Genomic DNA, 23002 nt, shown 5'->3' with positions numbered 1-23002 from the left:
TATTTCTTCTGGCAGCAATTGACTTATATGTTTTGCTACTAACTTGTCTGAAATATGGTTATTATTATTAGTACCTTATATTCATTCTCCATTGACAAAAATAAATAGTAATACTGTAGTTCTTTCACCATTTTTCCTGACCTACTTGTGTAAGTTTCGCCGTAATTTCGTCGTCGCTTGCTAGATGATTCTTTCATAGTTTGTTAAACCGTTTCAGTTTTCTACCTTTCCGTTTGTAATTCATTTTTACTGATACTTTCAACATCAGAAAGGTGATATTCGCATCCATTAGGCCAAAGATAGGATAGATCAGAACATACGTCAGACAATGCGAACACTCTTGCAGTCATCGCTATTAGAACCACAGCAGTGAGATGGAAGACAGACGCAATTCAATAATACCTCTCTGTTGCAATCTATTAGGACTAGAGGCATAATATTTTTGTGATTGGTAGAAACGCCGCCAAAGAACGCATATAGTAACTTTACGGATAAACGCCATAATTCGAAATAAGCCCTTCTTCCAGCCAACCCCTCAATTACTGCTGAATTTGCATCGCATTAAAATACGTTATTTCATGTGCACTGTAAATATTGAAATTCTTTAGACCCTTCAAGATTTATTGTTAGCAGAGTGCCAACTCTTTTTACTGAAAGGCGGTTTCTAATTCAACTAAATCCTCGCTCACTGTTTACAGTATGCGATGGAATTATATAAATCAATTAGAGGAAATTGTTCACTTGACTTACATGAATTGCACCAACTCTTTGAGAGCAATTCCTGAACATCTATTGCTCAATACCTTTTTGAACATTGCTCACGCCATTAGCATTTCATTTAAATTCAGATTAGTTCAAACACATCTGTGATTTCATTTTCTCCATTACCATCTTCGTTTCTAAGTCCAGTGTGGTTGTAGCGTTTCTGCACATTTACATTCAAAGTTTGTTGTATTTTTAGAAGTCGAATAGCAAAATGCGACAAATGCGACTGTGGCTTAAACCCTGGTTCTAATCCTGGTTGGGACAAGTTACTTGGTTGAGATTTTTCCGGGGTTTTCCCTCATCCCAATAAGAGCAAATTTTGACTAACTTTCGGCGTTTGACCCCCGACTTATTTCGCTGGCACTATCATCTTGATCTCATACAGACGCTATATAACTATAGCAGTTGAAAAAGCATCGTAAAATAACCAATAAAAAATTCGCTCTATATTAAAAGGGCGAATTTTCAAAATTATATACAGTAAAACCTTGATACAACGCTCTTTAAAGAACCGGATGGAGTGCGCGTTATAAGCTGGAAATGGGATATCCTTAAACACATGCTTTCAAAATGTGACATTGTATTTTATTACTGTATAAATACCATGCAAGTTTTTACATGAAAACCATTAATTATTGAACGCTATAAAATAGTTTTTAATTCGTTGCAATGAGCATTAAATTACGTGACAATCTTTGCTCGGTACCGGGGAAAAGGTAGTAATAAACGGGAAAACGTTACAAACAGGAAAGTTATATGTGGGATATTTTAACATTATCTCTTATGGGGTGAGTCAAGGGACCGCGATAAATGATCGTTAAAGGCGGAAAAGCGTTATAAGAAAATGTCTATGGCACTATATTTATATTTCTTCTTATGTATGTTATTATTAGAGCCCGGATGTTTAGGCATTTATTTTGGTTAAAATAGGCAGGTATATAGGCAGTAAAAATAGTAAAAACAGGCAGTGAAATAGGTATTTATTAATCATGGAAACAGACAAAAAATAGACAAATATTTAATAAGCTATCCTATACGGTACTCACTTTCCTTGGTTACATGTCATAGCAAGATGATTTTTTAAGTTGTTAACTGTCATAGTGAGCCGCCTGTCAGAGAGAACGTTTTTTTATGGTGGAAAAAGATCTTTCTACTTCTACTGAAGTGATTGGAGCAAACTTAAAACAACTTATTTCAGAAGGACTGTCTCTACTTTCCTTCAGAGATCGGGAAAACCCGACTGTGTATTGTCTCCAACAGAGGGATGTGAGAAGGGATTAGAGACTTCAAAGTACGCGTGACTTGTGCGTGCAAGCGACAACAGTAACAGGACCTGGAGACTTGCTTTTAATACTTCCCTCATCTCCTTCCTTTCGCTGGTAAACCCCGAAGTAACCTGAGCACTGAGGGTTATACTGTTCAAACATCTTTGCTAAGTGACATAAAAGATGGAATCGGTAGGGGAAAAATGTTTATGACTTCTTGGAAACATAGTATTGCTGGAGAATAAGATTCTCAGCAAATATCTGTGTAAGGTGAATATATATTTTCAATTTGTACAACCGTTCTTTTTTGTTTCTTTTTATATATATAATTTATGTGCGGTTTATTTTAAAATGCACTAAAAATATAGAAAATGTTCAATAACGACGTAAAAAGGCTAAAAAAAAGGCATTTAACCCTAAAATAGGGAACGGGAGCTAAAATAGGCAAAAAATACAAAATAAAAATTGGGCCTATCATCCCCAAATGTGTGGAAACGTTTTTATCTCTAATAGGTCTTTCATACATACACTCAGTTTAAAAAAGGTATTTTGCCTAACATCCGGGTTCTAGTTGTTATTATTATTATTACGAGCACCTATAGTAATTATGAATATCAGAACACGATTTGTAATTTTCAATATTTTTCCTAACATGAAGACATGCCAAGACAAACATAGACGGTACAGTAAGAATACCTTTATCACCAAAGAGCAGTCGACAGTGATCTCTAAAGCCAGCTCCACATATAATTGAGAAGGCGAAGGAAAACTGATACAATAAATAGAATCTAGCATGCAATATAAAGAGGATTCAGTCACTGCGCACTATCGTAGTTGAATGGAGAGCAGGCAATCGCGTTGTGATATACATTCAAAGCAATTGTAATAAAATCTGCGTACTTGCTTCAGGCGACCATTGGGGGGGGGGGGGGCTCTGCGACAAGACTATAAAGTGTGGTTAGCGACGCGTCCAGCAGCAAACTATTGCTATTCACAGCGACATTTGTGACACGTAATTGTTGGCATCTAAGTGCTTTGAAATATCAATGAGACTTTTATTGGCTTAAGCTTATGTGCAAAGGAAATCTATGCTATGCTAAAGTTTATCAATATGAAATAATTTATTAAATGAATAAAATATTATGCTGGAGCCGAAAATAAATAGTGAAATGAGCAAGTAAATAAGTAACAATCAAATCAATTAATCATCATCATTATCATCCGAACAAGTATAAGGTCCAAGATCCGTTACGGTCTCAATGAATCATTCTCGGTCCACAATTTTTTTTGAACGACCTAATGATCTCTTCTCTTGGGGATGGTATTGAAGCATGGCTTTCGGAAGTCCATTCCGAATCAATTACTTAAAATTTAAATAAATAAAACGTTCAGTTTAATTAAAGAATTTTCATTAAATAAACTTCGACTGCCGACAGATCTATGAAATACTGTATATCCTGGGAAATGAAACTGAGAGATAGATTTTTTGTGACCAGGTCAAATTCGGTTTTATACGTCATTATACACTCCCTAATACCGTTATTGCTCTTTTTCTTAAAAACAGAAATAAAATGAAATATTACTTAACTATAACCATAAATAAAAAATAATAATAATTTCTAGCCTCTGCTAGTGGCGGAAGGAAATTTCTTAACCTGTAAATATAGTGTAACCTTTTTAAATGTTCTTGTAACGAGAGACGATAAATTAGGAATAATTTTAACACTATTATACTCAATAATAATAATAATAATAATGATAATAATAATAATAATAATAATAATAATAATAATAATAATAATAATAATAATAATAATGATAATAATAATAAACCGTGGTGCTACAGCCCACCCGTGAAGGGCCAAGACCGACCAGTTGGCTGCTGGCCTCACGGCCACATGCCGAAGCAGAGGTGAACGATCATCCAACTAGAATGGCGGTATCGCATGGTTAGGACGATGAGCCCGCCAGCCATTATGGCTGGTTTGCGTAACCGGATTTCGCTACCTATCGTAGCTCACGATGCTGGGTGGACACCGGTCCCATACACTGTCCGAAATTTCATGAGAAAATTTCTTCCCCCATGAGGACTCGAACCAGCGCACATTCCGTAACGCGAGTCCTGGGTAGGATGCCTTAGGACTTAGACCATGACGCCACGGCGCGGGACATTATACTCAATACTCTTCGTATTTTAAGAATTGATTTATAACAGATAAAATACGACACAAAAATCAAGTTGTTTATAAATTGTTTTTCAAAAAATTCATGAGTACTTTTATTTCATTTAAACTCTTAATAATATCCTGAGTGCGAATTAAGATTTCTGATGACGGGGGGATAGAATCCTAGATAGAGAATACCATACATAAAATTATTATTATCCTCATTCGATACGGCTCAACACTTGGTCGCACTGAGTTGCTTGTCTTGCATCTTGATCATAATAATAATTATATCCAAGTGCAGGCTTAAGATAAGCTGTGTAATTCCTAAGTTATTGATTGTTGTTAGCTTGCCGGTGATAATACATCAATATTATTTTCTTTGCTTACTTTATACTTTATAAAGTATACTTATATTAAAACAATTATATTTTGTGAGGGGGATAGAAGTTATCCCTGGCAGAGATGTTAATGAATTTATGAGAAGGGGATAACTTTCCAATAGGGGGGGAATCCCCCCTTCCCCTCTGTTAATTCGCATTCTGATAATATAGAGAGCTACTATATTCATTTTAAATCACTGACACCAGTTGAATCGGGAATTGCACTCTTCGATTTTGGAGGTGTAGGAAAATTCATGAAATCGTTGAAATTTTTTATCTGAATTGTAGAAAATGGGTCAGAAAATGGTTTCATCCTTACTTTCCATTCTCGCATTCATCCCAGTCTACTCTTCACTCATTTTCGGCGGTTTATTTGCACGCTCTCGTTCAGTCAGCCTCTAAATTCGTCATATTTTATAGCAGAAAGTTTCTCTACAATATAATTTTACAGACTGAAGAACTGTATAACGCTACAACACCGCACAGAGACGTCTATGGTACCCTCTGCACCAAAATAAAACTGGTAATAGATCATGAGGAAAGATTTGAAAATCTAAATAAGCTTTCTTATCTAATATTCACACTTTTTTGCATTTGGCAACATCACGGCTGCTGCAATAACTCTAAGCAAGCGCGGCCTGCACTCCTTACTTTCCCCTCCGTCTCTGCTGTACTCGTCGATAACACGCGACGTGTGCTGCGTTGCAAGATTTATTTCAACGATTTTCTCAATTATTCCATTTAAATTCATGGCTAAATGGTTTAATTTGCAAAACAGGATTGAAGACATTAACTATTCAGATTATTTTTACCCATCTGATTGTATAGCAATCAGTCATTTCTCTCGTACCATTTCCGCAGTAGAGTACTGCAAACAATAGGCAAAGACTATTTTTTTCCTGCTTAACGGTGCTTCATCGAAAAAAAGTGTAATAAAAGTTTTGCTATGTTTAACATGTAGAATCTGTCCACAGATTTTGGTGCAGAGATTACCATCCATTCTGTATTTATGAATTTCTAAATTATATAAAAAGAACACCAATAATTTTGAAAAAAAGAAAAAAGGATTAAACATACGTTCTTATTCTATCACGAATGCACATGAACGTCATGTGCCTTATGTCAAACTAAGTAAGTCAAGCATCTTATAAATATTTAGGTTTTAAATTTTATGGTAAACTTTCTCCTAAAATACAAAACTTGAAACTCAAATTATTTAAAATAAGAATTTATTAGTGTCCATATGGTAATCTATTATACAGAGCTTTCATTTCCAAACTTCCCAGCCTAAATAACTAATTATTTAAATTGAATTCAATTTAAACAAAAGAACACGTCAATTTAGATATTGAGGGGGGAAGTCTAAAACCAAGCTTAGTTGCATTTTAGATTTCACCCCTACCCCCCAGCCACCTTCACTTTGAAATTTCAAATGTCACCGATTATTTTTATACTTAAACTAGTGGCTTGTGCAGCAATTGCTGCAAACTAAGTCCATAAAAAGTTCAAATAAAAATTATTTTATCAATAAGTAATACCTTTTGGTCTTTTCTTATGAATTGTAATTTTTTGCGCTTCTTCCAGACAATACTGATCCATCAAATACTACTGGATTAATTTGTGTAACAATGCATGTTATTTCGTATATTTTCTATAATATAGGCTGTTGCGAGGAATTTATTGCTGAGATATGGAAAATGATGCGAATGATATGTCAGAGTTGTAGAAACTTAAATGCGTCCTAAATAAAATTGTCCACCGTAAATAGTTAGCAGTTTCAGTGTTTCGTTTGTTGCTGGTTGCGGGAAATAAACTTACTCATCACGGTAGCAAGAAGTGAAATGGCATGCTATTTTCCCTACAACAAAATATGCTTGGCAGCGATCACAAATCTAATCAATTAAGCCAAAGAAATATGAAATTAATTTTGATGTAGTTTAAAGACGCAGCTAAAATAAAAAGCGTGACTCAATTACTTCCAAGAAAAGTTAGAGAATCAGACATATAAATATCTATATCACACTGCCATTACATATATGAAAAGGACCCACACTACTTGATTAATAATTGTAAAAGTATTTCATTTTTAATAACAATATTGTTACCTTACTTAAGTTTTATAGTTTTCAGTAACATAAGTTTATATAGGCCTATAGCCGTTACTTAGTAAATTATAGGAATGAAGATCTAATATAAAATATTCTTTCTCTGCGTCTACTTACATAAAGCCCAAAAGGTTTCACTTTCATATATCAGTATAGCGTTGTGTGTTGCATTAACAATAATAATATTTTATTTTTAATGGTAATAATGTCATCAAACATTCTTAAGTTTTGTAGTTCTTAATTTCCAATACACAGCTGTACTCGGAAAACTATAGACCAGAGAATCAGACCTATAAATTAGTTTTATACGTTATGAAAAAATTGCACAAATGAAGATCGACATATTATTGGCATTATGATGGGAAAGAATCTGAGCCGTCTGAACTCTATGTCAGCAATCCTGTAGGTCATGGCCTTCGTGTAACAGCCTATTGTTTATTGTAGTGTGTGTTTTGTTTTATTCTGAAATGCAACACGGCCGACTTGATGCTCGCTTCGCTTAAGGAAGCGAACATCAAGTCGGCCGTGAATGCAATTAATTAGTTCTCAAAACTGACGAAAGATGGATTCTGGAAAAAAGGAAAATGATGAAGGAAAATTGACATTTCACTGAAAACTACTACTTTTCCAAAAAGCTTTGGGTTCCAAGCTTCAAAATGAGGGGTCATTTATTAAAATCCGTTCAGCCGTTTTCCCGTAATTTCCATTACCAGTTCAAATTATATATAGACAATATGAAACAGCATTCAATTGTTTATACACCTCATTCATTTGTTTTCGCATGTTTTGTTTTGTATTGTCGCTTGGCAACCTGGATTGTTGTTATTGTTGATTAGGGCTGAAGAAAATAAAGCTACAAAAACTTATTGAGCATTTCATGTAATACTTGTGTTTGTGTATTAAATTATTTTAAAATGGTGTAGGCTATACCCTTCAAGAGAGAACATAAATCATCTTTAATAATTAAATTACACAAAATAAGTTGTTTTTCCATCCTACAATCAACTGATAATAATAAAAATACAGGTTGTCAGGCGACGATAGAAAACAAAAGATGTGAAAACAAATGAATGAGATGTATAAACAATTAAACGCTCTTTCATATTAAAAAATATAGAGATGCCATTTGAAATTATAAAGTGGACATATCTGGGGGTTGGGGATGAAATCTAAAATGCAATTAAGCCTGGTTTCAGACATCTCCCTCAATATCTAAATTGATGTGTTTTTTGTTTAAATTGAATTCAATTTAAGTAATTAGTTATTTAGACAGAATTTTTAAAATGAAAGCCCTGCATAATCCAAATGAGTATTTTAATATTGTTATATAAATTTGCGTTTGTTGTTAACGTTTGTTTTTATAGGATTTATATTTATTAACGAAGCCAATGATGTATTTATTAAATGGCTAATAAATACAGTAATTTAAATTGACCCAGGTCCGAAAACAGCTTTGGCTTAGCAGGCATACATGTCTATCGTCTGAGCTACGACGATGGCGATGATGATGATAATGGAGATGATAACGTTGTGGTGATGCTGTAGTAGTAGTGGTGATGTTGGTAGTTGTAATGAAGATGGCCATAATAATAGTAATAGTGGTGATTATGACGATAGTTATGATTCTGGAGGTGATTGTGTGGTACTAATGATGAGAGTGATTATAATTTTATTGATATTCATAATAAAAATGGTAGTAATCATTACGATGAATATCATAGATTAAGATAATAACATTGTGGAAAACGGATCTTATGAAATTCTAGAAACGAAAATCTTCCCTCGGGTTCGTAATAACGGGATGAAGATTCATTCCCTTCTCACGTTGTGCAATTTTCGGTTGTAGGCATTTCACATTAATTAGACCGGAATTGCAGTAAATTCTTGCAATACCGTTTATGAAAGGCTAAAACTAGTTCCCTTGCTGCTGGAATGGTTACGTGCAAACGGAAAGAATCTCAAATTACCCTCGCTGAGAAGTATTCCTGTTTTCACATGGTGGGAGAAAATGCGAGTAAATCAACAAATTTAATTACGAAGTTAGCCGAGAAAGACGGGATAAGAATTTAAAAATAAAATTACTGAGAAATGAACACTTGTTACTTGCTGACATTCGTGATTTCCAACAAAAACTTGTGCGCGTCGTAACATGAGAGCTTTTCTACTCCGCCGTCATTGTCGGTCTCTTAATGGATGGTCTTCGTCACGATTAATACTTTTATGCTAATTGAGAACTATTCTACGGTACTAAACTTTGTAGAGGCGGAAAAAAATATATGTGAACTTCCATTTACTTACACTCAATTCCTTAAATTTTAGTACATTTGCACAGAAATGAAATTTCCGAAATCCTAAACAAAGAATGAAGTCAGGGAAATGTGTATTATCACTTTTATTACATATACGAGAAACTGTTGTACCTTCAGCATAGGGTACCTTTGAACATTTTTTGTTTTTTAATTTTTGCTGCTACCTAGAGAACTCAAACTGTAGAGAACGCCGCTAGGTAGCTCTGGTCGTAGTTTCAGTTTTATTTACTGCAAAGTGTGAGTTCTGTGGACAAAACAATTTTTTTGTACCAAAAGTAAACATTTCGTTCATTGATATATTATGTTTTCTAATACAACACAAAATTCTATTTTTTACTATCAATCAAGTAGGGCCTATAGTGTGTTCCTTCTCATCTGATGAGCAATAACATATTTTAATTTCTATGATTTATTCGAATCTCTAGTTTTGGGAGCCATATTTGTTTAAGCGTGCAGCCTCCTGTACCTTTGAACACAAAACATCTTGTACCATGGAACATGTTTCAAGGTACATGATACTATCGGTTTTTGTTTTTCTTTTATTTTAAGATCATGTCACGAAGCAACATGGAGTTAAGAGGCCCCCAATTGATCCGGATGTTTTGAAGAAAGCTGTTGAAGCAGTTATTGCTCCTCCACGAAATAAAATCTAAATCAGAGAAGCCTACTCTGATTTATAATGGCAAATATATTTTAAATAGCCATGATTGTCAGTTTTTACAGCTATATTCCCACTTATATTCCATGTGTTCCGAGGTACCAGAGGGTATGTTCCAAGGTACATGAACCTGTTGTGCCTTCGAATACATTACATATCCCTTCATTTTATTTTTTCCATCCTTAATAGATTTGTAAAACAGGAAAATACAGACAGAAAGTTGTAAAGAAATCTTCAATAATTATTTCAAGCATTTTTTCATTTAAAAAATTTCATTTCCCAAAATTAAAAAAAAAAATGTGAAAAGTGTTTCAAGGTACAACAGTCTCCCCATTATCACGACAAATTCTCCTCTTTCTATAGAACAGTGGTTCCCAAAGTTTTTGAAGGCGCGACTCATGTTATTGGGTGAGACTTTAGACGCTATTCCAAAAACCAGTGGATAGCAGCCGAAGCACGATTTGAAACATCAGGTTTTCGAGTATTTTCCGAAAGAAACTGAAAACAATAAATGACAACTATAGATTATTATCGAACCAGCTAAACTCAACTTTCTAATTAACCGTGCACTTAATTACAAAGCGTAATATAGGTTTTCTAATCATTTAAATGTACCATATCGTTCCTTTCAATCTGCAAGACTATTTCACTTCCACCCTGTATATGCAATATAGTACATAATATAAAGCAACCATCTGTTAGGAAACACAATTTTATGGGCACAAACGTACAACTTTTTTGAATTTACTCATTTAACGTAACTGTATATCAGAGACAGAGAAACAAGGCATTTTACAGATTTTAAAAATTTCAGACACCAGAACACACAGTTCCAGTATGAACATTTCTGTTTTATTGTGAAGTATGGAATGTGTGAAATCACTGTTAAACAACTAAGGTCAGGTAAGAAGTAAACACAACGGAACATCACCAGATGTTCAAAGAGAAGAATCCGGGGCAATTCAGATGTGTTGTAAAGGCAATATATTACCGAAGGAATTTAACGACGTCATGCCAACTCGTTGTGGTTGTGATGTGTCTTTAATGGGACATAAACATTTAGAGTACCGAGGTCCAGGAATAGCATGTCCAAATGATAGCCTTTCACCATGGCTGCACTGCTTCGTGTAACATATTTCACTGTTGCAACCCTATTAAGTACAGCTATGTTAAAGTACAGCAAATTTCAGTCGTTTTCTACATCAGTGGTACTGTTAAAAATTAGTTATGAATAGTAATGAAATTGTCTCATATAAAAAGCGCTGAAGACAATTCGATAAAACGCAGTAGTTTTTTTTTTAAACTAAATCTTATTTTACCGCCATCAGCAACTGATTCTGGTTCTCTTGTCTAGAAATTCGACTCAGTATCAATTGAAGATGATGCCAGATTTTTCCTGCATATTGAAATTGTTCTTAGCATTCCGCTAACTAGAATTTACGTCCTAGATCAGGGCTGGGCAGCAAGAGCGGATTATACTCTCTCACGGGGAGCCATATGATTTCTTTTAATCCCCTTTAATCCGCCGAACACCGTGCAGCGTTGATTCAGTGATGGATGAATATTAAGCGTCCCCGTTAGAGTCTGGATCCGTTCCCGATGCCTAGCCCTGTCCTTGATAGTATGTATCCCTGAAAATTATGTACACTATGTGATGCCAGGGATTCCGAAAGCTGGGAGTAAATAAACTAGCTATAACATATCAGCGTGTAACGTAGTGTTTATTACTGGTATCTAAATGTGTGACTGGTTCTCAGTCAATAAATTAGTATTAAGTTGTAACAAATCTAACATAACTCAATTTAAATCCTGTCCAAATTCAACCTCGCAAATTTCAAGCGCAATAATTAAAAATAGATCCCTATTAGAAACAACAACAACTAAATTTCTTGGCTTAAAAATAGATAAGTTAATGTGTTAAATTGGAAAATCATATTAAATAAATTACCCCAAACTAAATTCAGCTTGTTTTGCTATTAAATCTACACAAAAGATAGTAAATATCAATATCTTAAAAACAATATACTTTGCATACTTCCACTCGGTAATGTGGGCCAAATGTGTATTTAGGGCCAAATTAAAGAAGTACCTAATTTCTCACGCCTTCTATTCAGTAGGTGAATTCACGACATTCAACAACGCTTCATGAAATTGATACTAAAGCTTTGTGTTGTACTAGTAGACTATATTGTAAAGCTCTTCTGTACGTATTTCAACTAGACTGTGACTATAAATTAAGGCTTTATAGTAGTATTAAGTTTTTTTGGAATCATTCCATATTCTAGCTGTGAAGCAATGTATGAATACCATGGAATGTTACTAAATACAATACAATACTGCCCTGTAAGTTCTTTGGGATGATGACATTATGAAATCACTTACTATATAATTAAGGGCACCAGACAGTCATTCTATTGCACTCTCTGTCTAAAAACGTATCATTTTTCAAATTAAACATTTTCACTTATGTTAAAGATAGCCCCTGAAACTTTTACCATCTATTAAGCACACTTTTTTAAAATATAAAAATGTGGGAATGAATCCTCAGGCAGCGTTTGTTTGTGATACTAGATTTTTAAATTATTAAGTGCACAACATATATAGGTATAATCACAGAAACTTTTAGAGATAGAGAGATGAATTTTTGCATGCATATACATTTTATGGAGCTCTATACAGCTGGGGAAGACTTATTACAGTATTTTGTAAAATTATTGAATTTAAAAAATATTGAATGAACAATATAAAAATTAATATGTAAATTATAATATTTTTTATATTTAATCTGAATACAAACAGTAACAAAAGACTTCAACAGCTATGTCCAAATAAGATGTGGATAATAACATATAAAATTTAGAACATCATTTGAGCAGCTGTTTCTGAGTGCGACAGAATTACTATCCAGTGTCCTTAATGGGTATAGATGCTCATACGAGCACTTCTTTACTAATAGTATTGAAAACATTCCACCCTACAGTAATACCATGGTTGTCAGAAGAAAAATAAAGAAGGTAAACTTGCGAATTCGACATGAGGTAGTGGAACAAGTGGACAACTCCAAATACTTGGGGTGTACTATAAGTGCATAGTAACAAGAGCTGCTGCCAGGAAATCAAGAGGAGGATAGCAATGGCAAAGGAAGCTTTTAATAGAAAAAGTAGCATCTTTTGCGGACCTCTGGGAAAATAACTAAGGAAGAGACTACTGAAATGCTTTGTGTGGAGTGTAGCATTGCATGGAGGCAGAAACATGGACATTACGACGAAGTGAAGAGAAGCGACTAGAAGCATTTGAAATGTGGATATGGAGAAGGATGGAGCGTGTGAAGTGGAAAAACAGAATAAGAAACGAAGCTGTGCTAAAAAAAGAGTGGATGAAGAAAGAATGATGCTGAAACTGATCAGGAAAAGGAAAAGGATTTGGCTGGCTCACTGGCTAGGAAAAAACTGCCTACTGAAGAATGCAGTGAAAAGATTGGTGAACGAGAGGTAAGTTCGGGGAAGGAGAAGATATGAGATGAAATACGTTAAGATACATGGATCGTATGCGGAGACTAAGAGGAAGGTGAAAAATAGGAAATATTGAAGAATGCTGGGTTTGCAGTGAAAGACCTACCCTTGAGCAGAAAACTATGTATGAATAAATGAGTGAATTACATAAATTTAATTATAGTCCCGTCGCTCTTATTTCCGGCAGCCAATCACGTTGCAGGTCGGCTACATTTAAACGTGTGCGTCTTGTGATTCGCTGATGAAGATAAAGAAGGCTCCATAAATACTTAATATAATCGCCCGCCATTTTGGCTCTTTCGTTGGCATTCGCAGAAAGCACACGAGGACGTTATTTGCCGCTCAATTATTTGCTGAATTACAGTGTGTTTGATTTATTATCATAGGAGCTACCACATGATAATGTTTGACGGTGTGGCAAATAGATTCCTCGTCCGGTAGCTCGGCAACGAAAGAACAAAAATGGCGAACGATGCTACCTACCTAGACTTATAGAGCCTTCACTTTCTATGACGTAAGCAAAGAGGAGGAGTCACGCCGGGAATAACAGCGTTTTGACTCTAATAATACATAGAAATACGCCAAAATAAAAAAAAATCTGAAATAAAACTGCAGTTATTGAAAATCTGGTACAGTTCTATCTTGTAGAATCTGTAATTTCTTTAAGCCGTCCGTTAGTATAATTTTATTGCGTTTGATGTAGGCTATCTGGCAACGCTGGAAGAAAGCAACCTCTTAAATATTGTAGATATTAAAGGAAGTCTGACATAGGATGATGATGATTGGTTGAAAATTCATGGAAAAACAAACTTTATATATAATAAAACAACAATAATCATAACAATGATAATAATGAAGTTTATCTTGAATTTAAATAAGCAGATGGAAGGAATGAGTAGCGTAGAATATCCATAGCAACCGTTAACTGTAAGGCACCCGCTTGGCGCATATTGATGCTCGCTTGTTTGGAACACTTGAAGGTGTCGTCACGCTGGCAACGGTCACGTGACAGGACAACAATGAAGATAATATGAGTTGGGCATGTCGGCCCGCGAGTGCTCCTGGCTTGACAGGTGACAGTTCCAAACTTGAAAACATATAAAACGAACGAGACTCATTCGAGGCGGGTTCACCAGCGCAGAGACGAAAATCTGTTTTACACAAAATGTTCAGATACCAATATTGTGATTTGTTCAACAGAACTGGTGTTTTGAAGACGTTGTCTGGTACCAAAATTTGAAAGTAAGCGACATGTATAAAAAAACAGTGTTTTTCCCAATAACTGGTGACAAAACTGGTGTTCTTGATCCAGTTTACTTGCCTAAAGTGATGCTGATCTGGATATTACAACCATTTTCCGTCTTTATTTCAGCTTATAACAGCCACGAACAAATTAATTAACGCAACAATGCAAAATTTTTAACACTTTAATGAATACTGGCATATTGCAACAATGTAGTAAAGAAATGTAATGCAGAGTGTTAAAAAAAAGCATTCAATATTCTGAGAGGTGGTAGTATTCATTAAAACATGAAGAAAACGGTCCAATAAACATGAGCTCTAAAATTAATATGAGTACTTGGTCATCAACATCATAGAGGCCTATATGTTCAACGTGATTTTCATTTAAAATATTCAATATTCTGATTGGATGGTAGTACTATGTAGTATTCAGGAAAATAAGACGAAATGTCTAATAAACATGGACGCTAATATTAATAACTAGTTTTTAACGTACGGAGCAACTCGAGGTCTCCGGGGTTATTTAGTACTGCTGTAGCTACAATTAGGCGTACTGTCAACGTAGTTTGTAGTTCGCTCCGTAATTGCAAGCTAAGAACTGGGAAACGCCTTTTCCAAACTCCGATCATTCTTTCCACACAATTTCGTGTTCTTATGTGAGTTGTATTGTTGTGTTGTGTTTTTGTTTGAGGATGTAAATATGGTGTTAACAAGTATTTCCTTAACGAATACCCCACTGTGCCTTTTTCGAATTGTGCTACTATATTCCGAGTTTGGAGGTTTGCATAAGGGATTATTTATACTTTAATAGAAAAATAACCTTTCCGCTTACGATATATTTCCACTCTGTTGCCTCTAGAGAATTGGATTTTTTTTGCATGCGTACAATCTAATGCACCCAAAACACTAGAAAAATGGCACATTTGATAGAAGTCATAAATGACACGCGAAAGTTCTTCAACGGAAGCAATTTGACATATTATTGGTTTCTTCCGAGGTTTTTCCCAGCCATGGGACTGATGCCGGATGGTCTATGGCAAGTCCTCGTCCTCACTTCATTTCACCCCCTTTGATCAGATTACCTGGTTGGTTTTTTTCCGAGGTTTTCCCCAATCATAAGGCAAATGTCAGGTAGTCTTTTGGCGAATCCTTGGCCACACCTCATCTCACTACATCTCACCAAAATATTGCAATGAAAGAAAATTGTAAGAAATTGTAGAAAATTGTAAAATTTGTAAAATATTGTAAAAATTGTAATTGTAATTGTAATCTTGTAAAATTTTGACTTGTTCCACATCTTAAAGCTTCATTGCTAATATAAGATCTATGGAATATAATAAATGAAATCAAATGAAATGAAATGTCTCATTGATTATATTGTTAGCTGCAGATACCTTAGAGACAATTCTACTAAAAGTAGCTTTTGAAACTCCAACATTGTCTCCAATTATTATATGAAAAGACCCTGTATCATAGAGAAAGAGAGAGAGAGAGAGAGAGAGAGAGAGAGAGAGCCCTGTTTCTCTCTGTTGTGTATTCTAACCTCTCGTGAATTTCATCGACAATCTTATTGACCACGACTTTCGACAATCTACACCTCCTTAGAAACTGTTCCTAATTTCTCAACGGTCTCTCTATGTTAAGGACACCATTTAACACATCTAAATAGAACAATTCTGTATTATAAAACATGATTTACAGCAGCCATATTGTTTTCAGGCCCGAGTTAAATATTTAACCCAACTGAGAGTAGGTGTTAAATTAACCCCAAATTTAACCCCGTGCTAAAACTAACTTCTGTTGATGAAACAGAATTTTAGCCAAATGTAGAGTTAAAACTGTGTAACACTAGGTTAAATTTTAACCCTTGTTGATGAAACTGAGCCTTAGAGGCTAAGAAAATGACGAATTCAGCGTCGTAACGTGCGGTACGCTGGTGTGAAGCCGCCTCGATTTGTCGGTAGCGGCATGAGTTGACACTTCAGGTATATGACAAGGGGTTTAGAAAAACCAAGTAACAACACGACGGGCAGCTGGCCCGCTCGTGAATGAGAAATAGTTGAATAAAAACCAAAGCAGCCTCAGTTGTCACGGAAACGAATTGCTGACTGACAGTGAAATAGAGGCGGCCATGGAGCCTCCGTCCAGTAGCACGACCGGGGCAATATGCACGCTTAATTTCATAAACGAATTTCACTTCTCTCAGCATACATTCCTATTGATGAATTATTGTTATTATTGTTCTACCGTCGTGCTCGTTTCCCAGTGATTTCACAGAGTGCAAGTAGTTTGCAGCAATGATGGCCTACTTTTCTGTCCTTGACGGCCAAGACTTATTATTCCGTTACCTATGTTATTATGGAACGCCGAGAAAATATGCTCCTGAGTTTATTGGTAGCGTAATTCAACATCATGGCGCTATACTTGCACTTGAGAGAACTGCAAATATGCAGAAAATGAGAAAAAGGGGGTCAAGGAGAAAAGAGGTGGACGAAAATAGAATAAGAAGAAGATGATGACGACGATTGGTATGATTAAATGGAAATGATAGAATATTCGTAAGACAAAATATTAAGAATGTGTGAATGAAAATAACACATCGCAAAACTTTCTCTGTACTTCGTACAGCAAACCAGTGGAAGAACAACTCCGATACAAAAGTGTAGTGGTGAATTCTCAGCCAAAATGCCATTTCACTGTAAGATTTGTGTTACATAATAATTATACATTATAAAATCATTACATGACATATAACTTTGTAATTATTACTTTTCAGCATTTAAATTGTAAGTAGTTTGCCAGAAATTATAATTGCAACATATCCAAAAATTCGCTTTGTGCATTTAAACAGGTTTTGCAAGAGAAAGAAAAAAGCATTATCGTTTTAATTCACTTGATTTTTCAAAGCTATTTTCGACATAATTTCAACATTTCTTCATGTAATGTTTGAAATTATACCGAAAGTAATTTTGAAAATCAAGGGAATTAAAATTAATAATGCTCTTTCCTTTCTCCTGCAAAATCTGTTTAAATGCACAAAGCGAATTTTGGAGGCACAGCAACGATACAAAAGATAGATCAGCTTAATGCTCTTTCAAGATAACAACTTTTATCAATTTCACTACGCTGTCATCTAGCGACTGCAAAAGAAGCCGTTATAACCCTGATGGAATTACATGGAGTAATAGCTTGCAGCAGCACTTTCATCTAGCGGTCGTTACCAAAAAATTCATTTGCGGCAGTGGAGATCCTGGTGGTTGTTCTCTTTTATATATTGCCATTTCATAACATGGGAATTGTCGATCTCATTAGGGGAGAGTTGCCGATATTGGACCGTTGCCTAAATTGGACCGCAGTAGTATTTCCATACAAAGAAGTATTTCAAACATTTCAATTAGCACTACTGCTTGCTTACGCTACCTAAGGTACTCATCTTGAAATTCAGTGAGCTGCACCCATTTTAGCGAATAGGATTGCTGTTGATGTGTTTTGGTGTTTTCTCTTACAATTTTTACGCTACGGATCTTAAGCTTCTGTATACAGTGAGTATAAGTCATAACAAATTCTATACTATACATCCCAAGGATTTTTCATTAGCTACTATTTGCAGGTTTCAAAAGTACTTTTTAATTTCATGTGTTTTTTTTAGTGTCGTCTGTCTGCATACGTGAACAAGTTGCCTAGGTTGGACCTCTGCGTGTTGCCTGGATTGTACTGGTCCAATTTAGGAAACTGTTGTTAGTATTTTTTTCAACATGAATATAAAGCATTATATTATGGTCAACATTAAGAAAAAGTAATGCATTGGGGGATTTTGTGTCTTTATGTTTCCAAGATGTCAAAAAGAGGAACCTACCGGGAATGAAATGATACTTTGAAGATGGCGGTAGCAGCATAAAGGAATGGTGACTATGGACTCGAGTGTGCTCGCGTATATGGATTGCCATAGGCTACAGCAATGAGACATACTGATTGTAAAAACGCTTTCCAATGAAGTCCTTTGGAAGGCAAGCATCCTTCAATTGGGATATGGAAAAAATTATTGCCGACCACATTCTCTTGTTTGAAGAAAGGTTTTATGGGTTGACAAGAAAGGTTTTATGGGTTGACAATCAAAGATGTGCATAAGCTTGCTTTTGATGTCGCAGAAAAATATGATGCTCCCTACACCTTTAACAAGGTGTCTGCTTCTATGGAACGAAGCTCAAAACTTTGTTTCCTTCATCCAGAAGGGACATCAATGACCCTAGCTAAGGGGTTCAATATGGAGAGTGTTAACCAGTTTTCCGACCTGCTGGAAAGAACTGTCGATGAGAATGGTATTACAGCAAATACTGTGTTCAACGTTGACGAATCTGGGTTTACAACGGCGCAAAACAGGCAACAGAAAGTTATAGCTCAGAAAGAGAAGCACCAAGTCGGTATCATAAGTCGCGAAAAAGATGTAAACATCACAGTAGTCTGTGTTGTGAATGCGGGGGTTTCTTTATACTGCCACTTTCAAACTTAATAAGAAATCATGTCAGCTTTTTATTTTTTATGTCTACGTTTTCTTATTCACAGGAGTTTCGTAGCCAAACAGGAAACTTTCCAGTTCTATGTAATATTTTTACATTTTTTTTTTGTTTTACTTTTCTATGAGTTTTCCTGTAATTTTGGAACAGGCTATGTAACCGAGACAAGTAACTAATACAAAACTAATTCAGTGCAAAGAGAAATATTCTGAGCGTAACAATCAGCCTGAATGCAATAGTGTTTCTGTAATTAAATTATCTTGTTTTTCTTTAATTTTTCATCAAAGTTCAGAGAATTGAGTAACTTCTTTCACCAAATGTTAATATCTGATATATTTTTAACGTAGAATTTGGTGAATTAAAGATATTTACAATAAATACCCTTCTTCTGCTTATTTGTTTACTATTACTAATGTATTTTTGCGAGGTCCAAATTGGGACACTATGAGTCCAAATTAGGCAACCGGTTTCCCAATTTGGACCATTTCCATGATTTTGGTTTTCCTTTTTTATATTTATTAGGAACTGTGTAATTTAAAATATAACATTACAGAATGAAAGTACGTAGAATGTAGAATGTACTAGAACATATTTTGATTTAATTTAATCATTATTAAAAGCCATGGGATTAAAAAACAAAAAACTGGTCCAATATAGGCAACCTTCCCCTATATGATTATGTGATATGGGGTAATACATACCATGATTGTTGTTCATTCGGCGATAAATTCACATGCAATGCAGCTGCTTATGAATTTATCTGAATTGTATGAATAACACGAGTGATATTTGTTTTTACTATAAGTTATTAAGAATATAAACGGTACATAATAATATATATCAACATAGGGCTATTGTAAATAAGAAATAAGTTCTTTAAATTCAATACAGTTTCTACCAAAAGTTTAAGGACACCCCTTCAAAAGTGATGTTTCACTCCTGTCTTTATAGGCCTACTTATGTGAAATGCTTTGATATCTATGCAGGGATCAAATGCCTGTGAAAAATTAAGTTTTTTTACTGCAAACCCAATGACTCTAATTTCCAAACTGTGGATTATATAACAATTTTTCTGTTATGAAAACGTAATGAAAAATTACATTTTTTGTAGGAAAAAAATTAATTACTCCAAAATGGGTTTACATAGCTCAGAGAATTTTGAGATGGAGTTAGACATATCTGAAAGGTTTTTGTGCAATTATTACTTTTTGTTTAAAAAATTTGTGACAGCTCGTTCACGCATTACAATCCACATTTTTCTCCTTTTTCTTTTAAGAAAAAAATTGTAATAGGCTATCTAAAATTCTCTTGTACTAGAGATAATACCCGTTTTTTATATTTATTTTACTTGGTTATTTAAAGACGCTGTCTCAACTACGAGGTTATTTCGTGTTGATGGGATTGGTGATAGTTAGATGATATTTGGCTATATGAGGCCGAGATTCGCCATAGATTACTTGACATTTGCCTTACGGTTGGGAAAAACCTCGGAAAAAACCCAACCAGATAATCAGCCCAAGCGAGAATCGAACCCGCACCCGAGCGCAACTCCGGTTCGGTAGAGATAATATCTAACTGTATCCCAAAATTCATTAATCTAAGTACACCCATTCTGGAATAATTAATTTTTTTTCTTACACAAAATGTGATATTTCAGTAAGTTTTATAACAGAAAATTATTATATAATCCACAGTTTGAAAGTTAGAGTGATTGGGTTTGCAGTAAAAAAAAAAAAACTTCATTTTTCCATAGGCATTTGGACCCTGTATAAACATCAGAGAGTTTCACATAAATATGAAGGATATCCTAAAACTTTTGATGGAAGCTGTACATTGAATGTAGCAACAAACCTACGATCTTTCTTTACATCCATTTTGTTTTTAATGCAACCTGATCATCGTCAAACTGCCCTCAATATCTTTCCCAAAGTGCTTCTTTAAAAATGTTTAATGTGTTTTCATGCGTTTTTGTGTCTATGTCTCACAACACAAACTACAACAGACTCGATAATTAAAGACAGAAATATTGTGAGACATCCAAAGAAACGTTACATTGATCTAATAATTATACATTTCTTTAGATAAAATACGCCTTACACATAAAGGAAAAATTCTTGTGATTGCAGCCGCTGTTTCATTGGGCTTGACGGCTTTCTTCAGTTATCGGTCATCCAGAGATGCAGTTCAGATGTTAGCAGCGATACATGGATGCCAGTGCGAATGTTGTTCAGGAATGCAGCTGTACACGTACTTCACGATAGAATAAATCAATTACAGTGGCTTCGCTCCCACTGATTTATTTATATAACAGCGGTGCAAATCCTTTACCTCGCCACTGCGTCAAGTGCATAACTCACATGAACAGAGTATCATTTTAATCCTATACCTTACATCAACCGTTACGAACACGGTTTCCACTTTATTTAATGTACAATTCCCTTTAGTGAGAGAACTATTATTGTTTTAATTTTTTTTTTTACCTATGCAATGCTTATGTAATGGGAAAAATACTAAAAAAATTCCACAGGCATCAGAAGATGCTAAAATTTCATGGCAATTTTAGTTGCAACTGAACACTAGAGAGATCATTTTTGAAAGGAAACACGGAACACGTTTAATCCAATCACTACATCATCACCCTGACCTAGGCCTGTACTGGTTAACATAGTACAGAGCTGTTAAAGAGAATATGCACGGAAAAAGTGCGGGCGTCTGGCGGTCCACTGCTAGCGCGGTGACGGGCGAGTTCGCATCCCTGTCTCCGGTACTTGTACAAACGAAGCAGTCTGGCGCGTGCGCATTGCCCGCTGCGTCACGAGAAATAATCATATACTTCGTCTTTTCGGAATTTACTTCCAAATCTATCGCTTTACTCGCTTCAAGTAGAATTTCCGTGTTTTCCCTAATAGTTTGTGATTTTCTCCTAACATATTCACATCATCACCATAGACAAGAAGCTGATGTAACCCGTTCAATTCCAGACCCTCATTGTTATCCTGGACTTTCCTAATGGCATACACTAAAGCCAAGTTAAAAAGTAAAGGTAATAGTGCATCTCCTTGCTTTAGCCCGCAGTGAACTGGAAAAGCATCAGATAGAAACTGGCCTATACGAACTCTGCTGTAAGTTTCACTAAGACACATTTTAATTATTCGAACTAGTTTCTTGGGAATACCAAATTCAAAAACAATATTATATAAAACTTCTCTCTTAACAGAGTCATATGCCTTTTTGAAATCTATGAATAACTTATGTACTGTACCCTTATACTCCCATTTTTTCTCCAATATCTGTCGAATACAAAAAAATATGATTAATAGTTCATCTATTAGCCTAAAACCACACTGATGATACCCAATAATTTTATCTACATATGGAGTTAATCTTCTCAAAAGATTATTCGACAAAATTTTGTAGGACGTCAACAAAAGTGACATTCCTCGAAAGATACTACAATTAGTCTTGTCCCCCATCTTAAAAATAGGTACGATTATGGACTCCTTCCATTGTTCTGGTACAATTTCCTTTTCCCAAATAGTAAGTACAAGTTTATAAATTTCGCTAGATAATGCGCTTCCACCCTCTTGCATTAATTCTGCTGGAATTTGATCAATACCTGGAGACTTGTACTTTTTCAGATTTTCTATCGCAATTTCGACTTCAGAAAGTGTGGGTTAGGGTATAAATGGCTCAGCAGTTTATATTTGAATTTCGTTCTGATCCTTTCTATTTGGCCTATGTATATTTAGTAGTTGTCCAAAATAGTTTTTTCCATCTGTTCAGGATTGAATGAGAGTCTCCAAGCAAGTCACCATTCTCATCCTTGATCACGTTTACCTTTTGCCTGATATCCGTTCTTAAACTCCTTTATACCCTTATATAAATCTCGAATGTTTGTTTCTACCTCATTCAGTTTTTCCTTCAAGTAATCTCTCTTTTTGTTCCTAAGTGTACGACTTGCTTCTCGTCTTTTATTGAAATAATTATCTCTATTCTCCTCACTTGGATCCTGTAAGAATTTCAATTTTGCCTGTTTCTTTCTATCTGCTACAATGGAACAATCTTCATCAAACCATGGTTTCTT

Source organism: Periplaneta americana, chromosome 3 (genome assembly GCF_040183065.1).
Source record: "Periplaneta americana isolate PAMFEO1 chromosome 3, P.americana_PAMFEO1_priV1, whole genome shotgun sequence".
NCBI classification, from domain to species: domain Eukaryota; kingdom Metazoa; phylum Arthropoda; class Insecta; order Blattodea; family Blattidae; genus Periplaneta; species Periplaneta americana.
This window is presented reverse-complemented; position numbering follows the sequence as displayed.